Here is a 15,290-nt window from a genome sequence, read left to right as displayed (position 1 = left end):
ATGCGAGCTCCTCCTTATGCCAATGTTGTCATAAAGCGACTATGTCATATTTTGGCCTAGCTGCGATCTGATGGTACATTTTCCTTATGAATTTCGTCATAAATCTTAAAAAACTTTCTTAGAATTTGTCTTTAAGCTGATGGTTCAATTTAACTTTCCTATATGGAATAATAAATTGTCTAGTACGTAATTCGATCTTCCATTTTCAGCCATGATATTTTGCTGCTGTTTAACATTTCTCGTCTGCTCGAGAAGGTCAATATAAATGATAATAATGACAATAACAAAATACAGCTCGGAAGACGACGGATGGAATCTGCTGTTGGTAAACAACCGTTGGGCGTCTCTGTGCTCCACGTGATATATTTTATGACGGTCTCTGCACCTCCGTATTTGTCCTAATGATTATCATTTATTCTGTGCAGTTGTACCAATCTGTTAGTGCCTTTAAATGTGCCTCTTTTGTATCCATTTTGGTTGGAAACTTCCGACTTATTCTTAGACCATATGGAGATGCTTCCCATTTTAAAATTTCATTTTATATTTTCGTTATGAATAAGTCATACAGTTCGTAAAAATTATGTCTCTGAATGTCACCGGAAGGGTCATTCCGGAAACATTCACGGCATTGCTCGCTAATTTGCCTTGTTGATTGGAACCTGAACTCGTCTCATAAAATTTTACTGGTCAACATAAGGGAATTTTCTTTTTCCCTAGTTTTCCGAAGTTGTTCCTCCAAGAAAAAAATGTGGCGGGTGATACACCTTGGAGAAGAGTTTTTGTCGCATAACTGACTGGGGCAGCACAGTTGCGTGATTTGTGCCACTTAAAATAACCTCCCACCTACTTCTAGTAGAGTCAAGCTCCTGTATTGGGTTCCTCTATTGTCCTTTCAAAACTTTTCTTTCACCGAACAACAACGGCAGAAGTACAAATACCCGCGCCTAATTTATGCAATTGGGAGCTGCCGGTGGGTGAATGAATTTATTCCGTACCTACGTCAATGTGGGGGAGCTTTCTCTGCAGTTTGATTTAGCATCTATGAGACTAGCTCATTCATTTCGGATAGAATAGAACAAAGAATTACCTGAACATCAACATATTCATTGATTATAGCAAAACCAGTACAAATGAGAAATCAAAACAAATTTAACTCTAGAGATCATTTTAAATTTCTCAGAACCAATCCACAGACTTCTTTCCTGGACCCAGCCAGTCGAAACCGAATAGTGTGACAATTTGTCTCCATTGACAACTGAACCCGGTACAACAACACACAACATGGGCGACATGGGGCGTCATATTTATTGCAATTCCGGTGCAGCGGCAGTTTTCTACCTTCCTACCCTTTCTAGCAAAACCATCAGAAGCCGTCTCTCTGGCTGGCAGCCGCTTGGTCGTTGGATCGAAAGTTTATCGTTCTGCCTCCAGACAACCTCCACACGGTTGTCTAAAGCAGTAGCAGCCAACAGCAGTAGTATATTGCCATTTATTGTTTATCTTAACAGACAAAACAACAACGGAACCAAGGTTATGTTTTCCTCCTCCTTCATTTAGTAGCGGCACGTTGAAATGGAATGGGTTCGTCATGGAGAAGTTCGATTCAGCTCCGTATAAATAGTACAGCTGGAAAGTTGTTTTTTCTTAAATATTTGAGAATTATAGAGTGTTCTTCCGATAGTAAAAGATTTCAAATTAAAAAAAACATAGCTCAAGGTAAAAGTCCTGTTTGAATGATGATTCTGAAAGTCTGAGATCAGAGTGTAACTCAAAATGTTTTAATTTAGGGATAGGATTTCACGAGTCACGAATAGCGATGGCCACCAGAATCCGCAGCTCGAAGCGCCAACAGTAAATCGCATAAATGGCGTCAACTCGGAAGCGCCCTCGCTGGATGAAATAGAAGCGGCAATCAAAAACATGAAATCCAACAAAGCACTTGGGATCGATTGCATCACTGCAGAAATGCTGAAAGCCGACCCTGCCCTGTCAGCACAAATGTTGCACCGTATTTTCGCTGACATCTGGGATACTGCAACATTCCCGGTCGACTGGATGCAGGGTATCCTCGTGAAGGTCCCGAAGAAAGGAGACCTGACAGAGACTGGCGAGGCATAACGTTGATCTGTACAACCCTCAAAGTACTCTGCAAAGTGATCCTGAACAGGATCCAGGAGAAAATAGACGCTACATTCCGACGGCAACAAGCTGGATTCTGATACGGACGATCATGTGTAGACCACATCACAACGCTACGAATCATACTGGAACAAATCAACGAACTCTAGGACTCTCTTCTGCTGGTGTTCGAAAAAGCATTCGACCGACTTAACCATGAAAACATCTGGGCGGCTCAAGACGAAGAGGAGTACCAGAGAAACTAGTCCATCTCATCGAAGCACAATACGAGGCATTTTCGTGCAAGGTCTTGCACGACGGTGTCTTGTCCGATCCAATCCCGGTAACTGCTGGAGTGAGACAAGGATGTATCTTATCACCGCTAATTTTCTAATCGTAATGGATGAGATTCTGACTGGATCGATTGACTGTGCACCGAACCGAGGATTGCCGTGGAATCCTTCAACAATAGAGCAACTGAACGACCTTGACCTGGCTGATGATATTGTTTTGCTCGCCCAAACACAACCTGACATGCATAGCAAACTCGACGACCTCAACGTCGTCAAATGTTTTCTCACAACCTTGGTTTCTACCAAGGTTTTTCCAAATAGGTGGAATATTCAAGGGAAATTTACAGAAAGTATTTTAATTATCTTGAAAAGTCTTGAAGTATGCGGTTCCGCAGAGTTAATGAAAACACGTCTTGGAAGATTGAAGTTATATTTGCGGAACCCCATACTTCAAGAGGTTATGGGCCCAGGAAGATTTGAAGAACCGAAGATGTTTTCTGCAGTTTGAAGTTCTAGCGGCGGTGACGGTCCGAGCGCTTCAATCTCAAGTCTACCCGGAATCCAAAGACTAACAGGGCGCGACATCTGGTCAAGTTGGAAGCTTGCCGTGCGTACATACCTGGAATTGGAGGAGCTGTGGTATGTGGTGAAGCCGACCGTAACTGATACCGGTGCGAGGCCAACGATTGATCCTAGAAAAGATCGTAAGGCGAAGGCGAAGATAATCCTGCTTTTGGATCCGATTAATTATGTGCACGTCCAGGAAGCCGAAATTGCACATGATGTCAGGTCGAATCTGGAGAGAGCGTTTGAAGACTCCGGCACGAAACGCAAGGTTGGTTTGTTCAGAAACCTGATCAACACGAAGCTTGAGAACTGTGGTTCGATGGCGATTAATCGAATCATGTCAACGTCCCACCAACTGAGAGGCATCGGATTCGACGTCAGCGACGAATGGGTTGGAGCATTGCTGCTTGCTGGCCTTCCCTCCGAGTATCGCTCGATGGTAATGGCAATTTCAAATTCCGGCATCGAGATCAAAACCAAGCTGCTTCAAGAATGCGAGGATTCGGCGATAGGTTACCAAGAACTACCGGAAAGTCCAACACAATTTTCAAACCCAACCGAGAAGTCATCATGAATCGAAGTCTCACAACGAAGAGCCGAAGGGTCCGAGAAGCCATGCGTGTTCGAAGGTCGGACTCATTGCCAGGAATTGCCCGAAGAGGAACCGGAAAGGAGTCAGAAAGGACAGCGCGTTTTGCACGGCGCTGTCGACGGTGGATCAAGCTCGAAATGGTGAGTGGTACTTCGACTCAGGGGCCCCATCCCATTTAACCAACGACGAAAATCTGCTCGAGAATCGGCGCCGAGGCATTGGAACAGTGGTTGCTGCCAATCAAGAAGCGATGGCTGTTGTGTCCGTCGGAGATACGAAGCTGAAGTCACGACTCGACTCAGGTGAAATCAACGTTCGAGATGTCCAGTTCACTCCGGGTCTCTCGACAAACTTACTGTCCGTCAGCCAAATTGTCGAGAACGGGAGCAAGGTCATCTTCGAAAACAGCGGGTGTGCTGTTGTCAATTCCGACGGAGAGGTTTTCGCAACCGGGACGAAGGTGAATGGAATATTCATGTTCGATGGTCAGAAGTCCCATCAATCTTTGGCTTGCTCTTCCGGTGGAACTCAATCGATTTGGCGCAGCAGAATGGGTCACCTACACGTAAGAAGTCTGAAGGTAAACCCGTTTACCTTACAGCAAAGATGGTTCACGAGCGAACGAGGTGCTCGAGGTGGCCCATTCAGACGTTTGCGGGTCGATGAAGGAACCTTCGATTGGGAAGAATCGGTACTACATCACGTTTGTGGAAGATAAATTCAGGAAGATCTTCGTCTATTTTTTGGCAACGAAGTCCGAGTCCGAGGTGCTACAAGCGTTCCAGTCCTTCCACAGTATGGCCGAAAGACAACAGGGTTGCAAGATCAAGACCATTCGAACGGATAATGGGAAGGAGTACACAAATCGAGGTTTCCAAGGCTTTTTGGAACGACTTGGCATCAAACACCAAACAACCACTGATTACACCTCGGAGCTAAACGGCTTGGCGGAGCTAATCAATAGGTCTATCGTCGATCGAGCCCGGTGTTTACTCTTCGAAGCCGGTCTTCCGAAGCGGTGTCCACATCCGTTTACCTGTTGAGTCGATCATCAACTAAGGGTCACACCAAGACGCCTGAGGAAATCTGGTCAGGAAGAAAGCCGGATTTATCGCATCTGCGACGTAGTTCCACCTCCCCGTGGTGCAGAGATGAAACGTGTCTACGGACTGGTCACCTGTAGATGTACGGCCAAGAGAACTACACGTCACACTTGGTACAGTCAGCTACCGACGGGCTGTGTGCCGAGTGTGGCAAAAACGTGGTGCGACTGGGCACCCTGGTACCAGTGCTCAGTTGCAAGAGGGAGGGGTCGTAACGTGTATCGGGTAGTCGCGACCCGACGACCAAATGTTTGGCGAGTTTCGATCGATATACCTTTTGGGGAGGTTCCTGGCACCGATTCGCGGATACGATTGACTCACGACAGACAGACAGGCGTTGTGCCGTAACATGTGGCGCCCAGTGGATGGGCCTCAGGTTGAGTCTCGAAGAGTCGAGACGGTGAAATAGTAGGAGGTGTGGTTATCTCCAGACCCGAGGGGAGGCGAGTTGTTCTCGTCTCGAATTGGGTCAAGAGACGTTTTGAACGAGGGTCCTCTAGACACGAGGAGAGGTGGGTATAGACGCCTCAATTCGTGTCAAGAGGAGGAATGTGATGGGGTCTCGAGTCACGAGGAGAGACGGGTCAAGACGGCTCAAATTGTGACAAGAGACCGAGTGTGTGGGACTCGAGTCACGAGTAGCGGCGAACGGACTGCCAACCCGTAAGTCGTGACTCGTGACTAAGGGTGGATGATGATTGCTGGTGTAGTACGAATAAAACGAGTATTTGCCGTGGAGCGCATTGCGCGAGTATGGTCTCCCATCCCGGGTATAGCCTTCGTTGCAGGTCCGGATGAGAATTATGGCCAGAGGCCCCAGGTGGATTTTATGGCGTAGGGGTACATAGTATCATGAGTCGTCCAATTGCACCCATGGACCCAGAGTAGCAAACTGGGGGGACGCGGTGGCTCGCCGTGCCTTGGAATGCAATCCGTAAAAAGGATTTACCACCTGGGTGATCAACTAATAAAAAAAGGGACTGGTGGTGACGTGTCGCAGTTCCAAGCGAGCCAATAAATCCAAACGGTCAACAGGTGATCCCTAAACCCCCCGAGAGGCCCTTGGCGGTGATGACGGCGATCGTTGGTCGTCTGCAATGCAGGAGGAGTACGACGCGCTGATGAAAAACGGAACCTGAGAATTGGTCGATCCACCGAAAAGTCGAAAGGTCGTTGGGTGCAAGTGGACGTACAAGACGAAACGGGACGAACGAGGAACCATCATTCGCTACAAAGCCCGCCTGGTAGCCCAAGGGTTCACACAGAAGTATGGATGCGACTACGACGAAGTGTTCGCTCCGGTGGTGCGCCAGACTACCTTCCGCACGTTGTTGGCCGTTGCTGCTAAGCGGAAAATGGTGGTTTAGCAGTACGATATCAAGACCGCATTTTTCCACGGCGATCTTGAGGAGGAGATATACATGTGGCAACCACCCGGTTACATCGCAGAAGGAGTAGAACACAAGGTGTGCAGACTAGGGAAGAGCCTCTACGGTCAGAAACAAGCTGCCAGGGCATGGAATTCCAAGCTGCATTCCGCGCTTTACAAGCAGGGTTTCTAGCGCTACAAAGCGGATCCATGTCTCTATCGGAAGGTGAAGGATGGAAAAGCCTGTTACGTGCTGGTTTACGTTGACGACTTGGTAGTAGCTAGCGAGAAAATTGAGCTTTGCGAAATTTTGATTGCTGCTTTGAAGAAGCTATTTGAACTAAATGAGCTCGGAGAAATCCACTACCATCTCGGAATTGAGGTTCAGCAAGACGAGAAAGGCGAATTTCTTCGTGAATCAGCAGCAGTACATCGAACAAATCATTCGAGAGACGGGTATGGCGGATGCCAAGGACTCCAAAATTCCGTTGAATCCGGGATATATCAAGCAGGAAAGGAAGGAGGCGCCATCAACACCCGGCCGGACATATCAGCATCGGTGTCCATTCTGAGTCGTCATACCAGCTGCCCCACGCAAGGAGATTAGAACGAGGTCAAAAGGGTAATCTGCTACCTGAAGGGAACCAGCCACTTTCGTCTTCTATTGAGCAGAGTAGGAGATAGGACCGGACTGATAGGATACGCGGACTCGGATTGGGCGGAGAACATTGAAGACCGGAAATCCAACAGTAGCCAAGCCTTCAAGTTTTGTGGAGGTACCATAAGCTGGGGCTGCAGGAAGCAAACGTGCGTTTCCTTATCCATAGCGGAGGCCGAATTCATCGCATTATCCGAGGCGTCACAGGAAGCAATCTGGCTGATACGCTTGTTGGCCAACATGGATGAGAAAGGAGACGTTACAATCAACGAGGACAACCAGAGTTGTCTCAATATGCTGGATACCGAAAAGTTCAGCAATCGGACGAAGCACATCGCCACAAAATATCATTTCGTTCGAGACCTCAAGCAGAAGAAGGAGATCGACGTCGTCTATTGCCCGATCGAAGACATGGTAGCCGATCTATTGACAAAACCCCCTTTCGGCTAAACGACTCAAGAAGTTGGCGATCGACGCTGGATTAGAATCAACCGATCGAGGAGCAGTGGTTGAGTAGGCCGATCTCAGGTGAAACTAATCACAGCAATCGAGATACTCCAATGTCATTTGCTTTAAGTTTTTTCAATCGCAAATATAACTTCAATCTTCCAAGATGTGTTTTCATTAACTCTGCGGAACCCTATACTTTAACCCCATACTTCAAGAAAATGTTATTTTTGACTACCCTTCATGCATTTTATTAATTCTCTAGAACCCAACTTTCGTTTCCTGCTGAAAAACTCACAAACAGCGTTAATGTGCATTACATTAAGCTGAACTTTCGGAAAACATTCAGAATTGATATTTAAGATTCTGATTCCAAATTTCAAATTTAAGATTTCAGATTCAGATCCAGACTTCAAATTCAACTCTGGACTTAAGATTCAGATCCAGACTTCAAATTCAGATTTAAATTCCAGATTTAGACTCCAGATTCAGATTCTAGACTAAGAGTTCAGATTTAGATTTATGAATTAGATTTCAGATACAAATTCAGATTTCAGATTCGAAATACAGATTTCGGTATTTGATTAAGATCTCAGATTTCAGATTCAGATGCAGATGCAGATTCAGATTCCAGATTCCGATTTTAGATTCAGATTTGAAATGCAGTTTTGAGATTCAGATTTCAGATTCAGGTTTTAGAATCAAATTAAGTTAAAATTTAGATTAAGAATCCTGGACTAGATTTTTGATTCCAGAATTTAGATCATGATCCAAATTAAAATTTAAAAATCAGATTACAGATTATGGTGTGAAATTGATATTTGAAATCTAAGTTTAAAAATGAAATGTGTGACCCAAAAAAGCGAAATGCAAAATGAGTATTGAGATTAAGATTTCAAATTTGGTTTTAAGATTGATTTGTCAGGCTCAAACATCAGACTATAAGTATCTATAAGACTATAAGTATCAATAGACGTACTATAAGTACGTTTTCGTATCTCAGATTCGGGTAGATTATTTGAAAAGTAATATGAGAATTCGTACAAAATTTACAATTGGGAATTTGGGTACTTCTCAATAGGTATGTTTAGCTTCCCCCTTAAATGAAATAAAAAAAAAACTCAACTTACTTTTAAAACTGAATTAATTCCTTATCCTCGGCGGTTTCCACCTACAGCAGTCAATATACCGTTGAATTCCAACAGGATCTCTTCTCACAGCTGAATTCTAAATTGCGTTACAGCATCAGCATCCCGCTAGCAGCTGCATCAAATTCCCATACAATCGATGGCGACGACGATAAACCAGTTGGCACATCCAGCAATGGTGAGATGAAGTTGTTATCCAAGACGGAACCGAAATACTTATGCACTGAAGGATGGAATGGCGCGGGGGTGACACAGATTCTTCCGCTACTTCCAAGCTCTCAGCCCCAGATCAATACACGGGCACACACATACATGGGAACTGACTGAACGCACTGCTAATAGAGGAAGAAGACGACACCCACAATACACGAGAAGCGTGGAAAAAAGGAAAACACAACAAAACGGTGCTCTTCCGAAAAACTGATGTACTTTTTGAACTTCTTTTTTTTCCGCTGTGGTTGATTCCTCTTCTAGCTTTTATCAATATTATTTTTTTTCTCTTATTTTGCTTTCACAATTTGGCTGCGGCCCCGACTAAATTGCCTTTGATTTTCTTTTTTCCGAAAGGCAGCACCCAAATCAAATCACTTAACTTTGTTACATGCGGTTTCGGTCTAATCTAAAATTGTAGATCGACACCATCTATTTTTCGAAAACGACGAACAGGATTTGGTATCGCACACACTGATGATGATGATGCTTTCGAGAGGTTCTTTCTTTTTCCGTAATCTGGTCCAGCCTTTGATTTGATATGGCGTGGGCGTAAGAAGACGCTTGATTGGGAATGTCCCCGTCTGGGTTTACTTTTTATACAGGTAAGTAGAGATTAGGATCACCTGAATCAGCTTGGGCCAGTGATGTAACTATTGGAACTCAAGTAAAGATCCAGGGGAGCAAACACTAATTTGGCTGTTTTGCTTTTCTATACTCGTAGCTTAGTAGTGGCCATTATTTGAGTATGCTAGAGACGCGAGAAAAATTCACCTGGCAGCAACAGGAAGCTAGGCATTTGCCTTCTCCAATCCAATCGCGAATCACGGGTACCAGATTCGGGTCATTCGTCGAAAGCAATTGTCGCTTACCGAAAGGCCTTTGGCAGCTCACAAATTTCACTTTTCATTTCCGCAATAAGACACAAGTGGGGCCCCCATATTTTTCACTTGGCCATCATCAACCAAAACACATCAACACCCAGTAATCGTAGCATTCATTGACTTTTCCCAAAAACTCATTCAGGCGAGAGATTCATCAACACCACCAATAAGAAAATTTCTCCACCGAGGCAGCAAGCGGGTCCGAAAACGTCATTTTTCGACCCCAAATAAGCGAAAAGCCCCGGATACGGAACCGGAAATCGATTCAAACGCTCGGAATGCGATGTTTTCAACGCGGATAAATCACTTACCGACACTTTCAATAGCGACTTTTCAACTTTTTCCACTGAATCAAACACTTTAAAAAACCTCGAAAAATCCGGACACCGCCGACATCTTTCTGGCGAGACGATTGGACAACGATTGGAGTTTATTCGTTTGTAATTCTCCCATCTGCCAGCCACAGTTCTCTCAGCGAGCAAGAAAGTTGGACCACAAATACAGAGACAGCAGCAGAACCAAAGCAAAGCAGCGGATGATGCGACGAATTCGAATCCGCGATTAGCGGGCGAAAATTCTCTGTTTGAGCGAATTCGCTGCACGATTTCTCTCGCGTGCACCTCGCTGATACGCACACTTGCGCAAATTACGCGAGAGAGAAATAGCGGTATCTGTAGCGAAGCGGAACTTTCCGTTAAGGTTGTTTGTATCAAGTCAGTGGCGAGGCACCTGATAAGTTTTTTTTGTATTGTTTAAATAATTTTTTGTTGTTAGTTTTCAACTCAGATCTCCAATTCTCCAATAATTACTAAATTTTCAAGACAAATTTTAGAGCCCGAAGAACTTTATTTTTTCCGTTCTGGCTTCCGATTCAGGAATTTTTGTTCAATCTTAAGTAAAAAGGCATAATCATTTTGTGATATTTTTTGAACGCCATTGAGAAATTTAAGCATTGATTTTAATGTTTTTAAGAATATAAATCTGAAATCTCAATTTCAAATCAGATATGTAGGCATATCAAAACTGAATCTGAAATCTCACCCTGAGATTATAATCTAAGATCTAAATCTGAATATGCAGTCTGAATCCTGAATCTGAAAATAAGTTGTGAATTTGATATCTGAATATGGATTTTTAATCCGAGATCTTATCACAAAGGTCAAAACTCTAAAAGCTAAAATCTTAATCTAAACTTGAAATCTGAATCTGAATCAAAAATCGCAATTTGAGTCTGAAATATGAATCTGAAATCTGAATCTTAAATCTGAATCCGAAATCTGAATCTGAATCTGGAATCTGAATTCTGAATCTGAAATCTGAATCTGAAATCTGAATCTGAAATCTGAATCTGAAATCTGAATCTGAAATCTGAATCTGAAATCTGAATCTGAAATCTGAATCTGAAATCTGAATCTGAAATCTGAATCTGAAATCTGAATCTGAAATCTGAATCTGAAATCTGAATCTGAAATCTGAATCTGAAATCTGAATCTGAAATCTGAATCTGAAATCTGAATCTGAAATCTAATCTGAAATCTGAATCTGAAATCTGAATCTGAAATCTGAATCTGAAATCTGAATCTGAAATCTGAATCTGAAATCTGAATCTGAAATCTGAATCTGAAATCTGAATCTGAAATCTGAATCTGAAATCTGAATCTGAAATCTGAATCTGAAATCTGAATCTGAAATCTGAATCTGAAATCTGAATCTGAAATCTGAATCTGAAATCTGAATCTGAAATCTGAATCTGAAATCTGAATCTGAAATCTGAATCTGAAATCTGAATCTGAAATCTGAATCTGAAATCTGAATCTGAAATCTGAAATCTGAATCTGAAATCTGAAATCTGAATCTGAAATCTGAATCTGAAATCTGAATCTGAAATCTGAATCTGAAATCTGAATCTGAAATCTGAATCTGAAATCTGAATCTGAAATCTGAATCTGAAATCTGAATCTGAAATCTGAATCTGAAATCTGAATCTGAAATCTGAATCTGAAATCTGAATCTGAAATCTGAATCTGAAATCTGAATCTGAAATCTGAATCTGAATCTGAAATCTGAATCTGAAATCTGAATCTGAAATCTGAATCTGAAATCTGAATCTGAAATCTGAATCTGAAATCTGAATCTGAAATCTGAATCTGAAATCTGAATCTGAAATCTGAATCTGAAATCTGAATCTGAAATCTGAATCTGAAATCTGAATCTGAAATCTGAATCTGAAATCTGAATCTGAAATCTGAATCTGAAATCTGAATCTGAAATCTGAATCTGAAATCTGAATCTGAAATCTGAATCTGAAATCTGAATCTGAAATCTGAATCTGAAATCTGAATCTGAAATCTGAATCTGAAATCTGAATCTGAAATCTGAATCTGAAATCTGAATCTGAAATCTGAATCTGAAATCTGAATCTGAAATCTGAATCTGAAATCTGAATCTGAAATCTGAATCTGAAATCTGAATCTGAAATCTGAATCTGAAATCTGAAATCTGAAATCTGAAATCTGAATCTGAAATCTGAATCTGAAATCTGAATCTGAAATCTGAATCTGAAATCTGAATCTGAAATCTGAATCTGAAATCTGAATCTGAAATCTGAATCTGAAATCTGAATCTGAAATCTGAATCTGAAATCTGAATCTGAAATCTGAATCTGAAATCTGAATCTGAAATCTGAATCTGAAATCTGAAATCTGAATCTGAATCTGAAATCTGAATCTGAATCTGAAATCTGAATCTGAATCTGAAATCTGAATCTGAAATCTGAATCTGAAATCTGAATCTGAAATCTGAATCTGAAATCTGAAACTGAAATCTGAATCTGAAATCTGAATCTGAAATCTGAATCTGAAATCTGAATCTGAAATCTGAATCTGAAATCTAAATCTGAAATCTAAATCTGAAATCTGAATCTGAAATCTGAATCTGAAATCTGAATCTGAAATCTGAATCTGAAATCTGAATCTGAAATCTGAATCTGAAATCTGAATCTGAAATCTGAATCTGAAATCTGAATCTGAAATCTGAATCTGAAATCTGAATCTGAAATCTGAATCTGAAATCTGAATCTGAAATCTGAATCTGAAATCTGAATCTGAAATCTGAATCTGAAATCTGAATCTGAAATCTGAATCTGAATCTGAAATCTGAATCTGAAATCTGAATCTGAAATCTGAATCTGAAATCTGAATCTGGAATCTGATTCTGAAATTCAATTTGAAATTTTTAAATATGAATTTGAAATTTCAAACCATAAATCTGAAAGTTTCAATCTTTGCTGGAATAGAGATTCTGAATTTTTTATGGGATCGTAGATCTTAGTTTTAGTCGCTTAGAAATCTATGTCTTGAAGAAAGATTCATGTCTTACTTTTATTTTTAAAAGAATAATAGAATCTTAAAATTCTTTTTGCGTTTAATTAACGGTATTTAATTCCAATCTTTATACTGAAAAATCTTTCGATAACATGAATGAAATCAAAGATATTGAATGAAAATCACTCTCTTCGCCTGCTACAAACCTTGCAAGAGAATGAGAGATATTGCGGTTACTGGGAAAATTTCTAATCGCGCGACGGTAGCCTTCCGTGCGGTAGGCTAGCCGGAGCAGTAAACACAGTTAAAAAAATCACTCTCACTCACTAATTTCATTGAAAAGTTAAGAAGTAAATTCTTGAATTGTTGGAATAATCGGCAATCAAAGAATGCTGGTTACCGGTCACCTCTATGGAAACGGAAGTTTTCTTTAATAAACAACCGTGAAAATTTTCTCAGTCTACATTAAGCTCTCCACCAAGCTGCCAATAAATCTTTTCCACTGTAAATCTTGTTTAAGTTATTTTTAACCAAATATCAAGAATCAAGAGGTTATGGGCGACTCACGCAAAGATCCGGTCCACGGGATCCCGCAGTTCTCGGGTACCGGCTTTGACAATTGGCGCTTCAGGGTGGAAGCTTACTTGAAATCGGTGAATCTTTTGGACGTGGTCAAGAACGATCCCCCGGCGGTTCCGGCTGAACGTGCTAAGTTCCTGGAGAAGGACGGAAAGGCGACGTATTTGCTGATTTCGTTCATTCACGATGACCTGCTGCACGTTGTACGGGACAAGGAGACGTCAAAGGAAATTTGGACAAGCCTGGAGAACGTTTATGCCAAGAAATCCGTTTCGTCGCAGACCTTCATCCGAAAGCAACTTGCGAAGCTAAAAATGGTTGAAGGATCGTCAGTGAAGGACCATTTGAAGATCTTCGAAGACCTTATTCGTCAGCTGAAGTTGGCCGGAGCGAAACTCGAAGAAAACGACGTTGTTGCTCAGCTTTTTGCCACTCTTCCCGAATCGTTTGATCCCTTAGTTACCGCCTTGGAGAATCTGGGAGAGGAAAATCTGAAACTGGACGTGGTTCGAGAGCGCCTTCTTGCAGAGGAATTGAAGAAAACGGACCGAGTTGCAGATTCCAACCAAGAAAAACCTGCTGCTTTTCAAGGATCGAAACAGAGGACGGCGTTCGTTAAATTCACGGGAAAGTGCAGACGCTGCCAAAAGAAGGGACATAAGGCCAAAGATTGTCGTGTCAAGCTTGCGTCGGACGGACGAGCTGAAGCTAATGCTGCAAGTGGAGGTAAAGCGATAGCCTTCATGACTGGAAGGAGTTTTTCCGAACGAGCGACGGGTGTCGTGACCTTCAAATTGGATTCTGGGGCCACGGACCACCTCGTGAACGTGAAACACTGTTTCGCTGACCTTACGAAGCTGAAGGCACCGGTGATCATCAATGTGGCGAAAGATGATCAGTCGCTGATATCCTGGCATCGAGGAACAATTACGGGTGTCAATAAGGAAGGCGTCAAGCTGGTCCTGAAAGATGTGCTGTTTGTTCCTGATCTTCGAGAAAATCTTCTCTCTGTGAAGAAGATGGCGAAAGCAAATTTGGACGTTACTTTCAAGAAAACGGAAGCAACTGTGCGGTACGACGGCAAGCTGATCGGAAAATGTCCCGTTCGTGGTGACCTTTACGAGCTTGATTTGGTCCTCGATACTGTGGCGGCCAACTTGTGTGGAGCTGTGAGCGGTAATCTATGGCACCGTCGACTTGGCCATTTGGGCATCCAGAATTTGCAAGCACTTGTAAAGCACAACATGGTAACAGGTATTTCCGAGGAACCAGGTAAATTGGATTTTTGTGATGTATGTGTTCTTGGAAAGCAGTGCCGAGAACCATTCTCGGGTACAAGAGTCCGTGCTTCAAGACCTTTAGAGAAAGTTCACTCCGACGTGTGTGGTCCTATCACACCGGCAGCTTGGGATGGTTCTCGGTACTTTGTCTCGTTTATTGACGATTTCACGCACTTCGCAGTAGTGTATCCCCTCAAGAAGAAGTCCGAGGTATTCCAACGGTTCCGAGAATACGAAGCGATGGCAACTGTCGCTCTAGGACATTCAAATTCGAAGCTGACTGTGGATCAAGGCAGAGAATATTGCTCCAAGGACCAGCGGGAGTTTTACTTGTCCAAAGGGATCCAGGTTGAGTCAACTGCAGCGTATACACCGCAGCAAAATGGTGTGTCAGAACGATTCAATCGAACAATCATCGAAAAGGTTCGTGCGATGTTGTCCGAATCTCAAACTCCGAAGTACCTGTGGAACGAAGCGGTTCTGGCTGCGGTGTACCTAACCAACAGAAGTCCAACGAGTGCTCTATCTTGCCAGAAGACCCCTGCGGAAATGTGGACAGGCCACAAGCCAGACCTGAGCAAACTTCGAGTTTTTGGCTGTAAAGCGTATGCTTGGGTGGCGGCGCAACAGAGAAGAAAACTGGACCCGAAAAGCAAACTGGCTGTGATGGTTGGCTATGCTCCAAATGCTTACCGTCTGTGGAATCCAGAGAAGAAGGA

The 15,290-nt window shown here is 42.7% G+C and overlaps 1 protein-coding gene across 2 annotated transcripts in view; it reads right to left on the bottom strand.

The window, feature by feature from the left end:
* The window catches only part of LOC129756529 (SNF-related serine/threonine-protein kinase-like), a 136,772-nt gene extending 126,943 nt beyond the window's left edge, over nt 1–9,829 (bottom strand). For both annotated transcript variants that reach the window (XR_008739473.1, XM_055753441.1), the window contains exon 1: nt 8,279–9,829. The gene's annotated coding sequence lies outside the window, so the exon portion shown is untranslated. The remainder of the gene's footprint in view (nt 1–8,278) is intronic.
* Nucleotides 9,830–15,290: the final 5,461 nt, after the last annotated feature.

The sequence above is a fragment of the Uranotaenia lowii genome, chromosome 3 (genome assembly GCF_029784155.1).
Source record: "Uranotaenia lowii strain MFRU-FL chromosome 3, ASM2978415v1, whole genome shotgun sequence".
In the NCBI taxonomy this organism is placed as follows: Eukaryota; Metazoa; Arthropoda; class Insecta; order Diptera; family Culicidae; genus Uranotaenia; species Uranotaenia lowii.
Note: the sequence above shows the minus strand (reverse complement) of the source record. Positions and strands in the feature narration are given on the sequence as shown.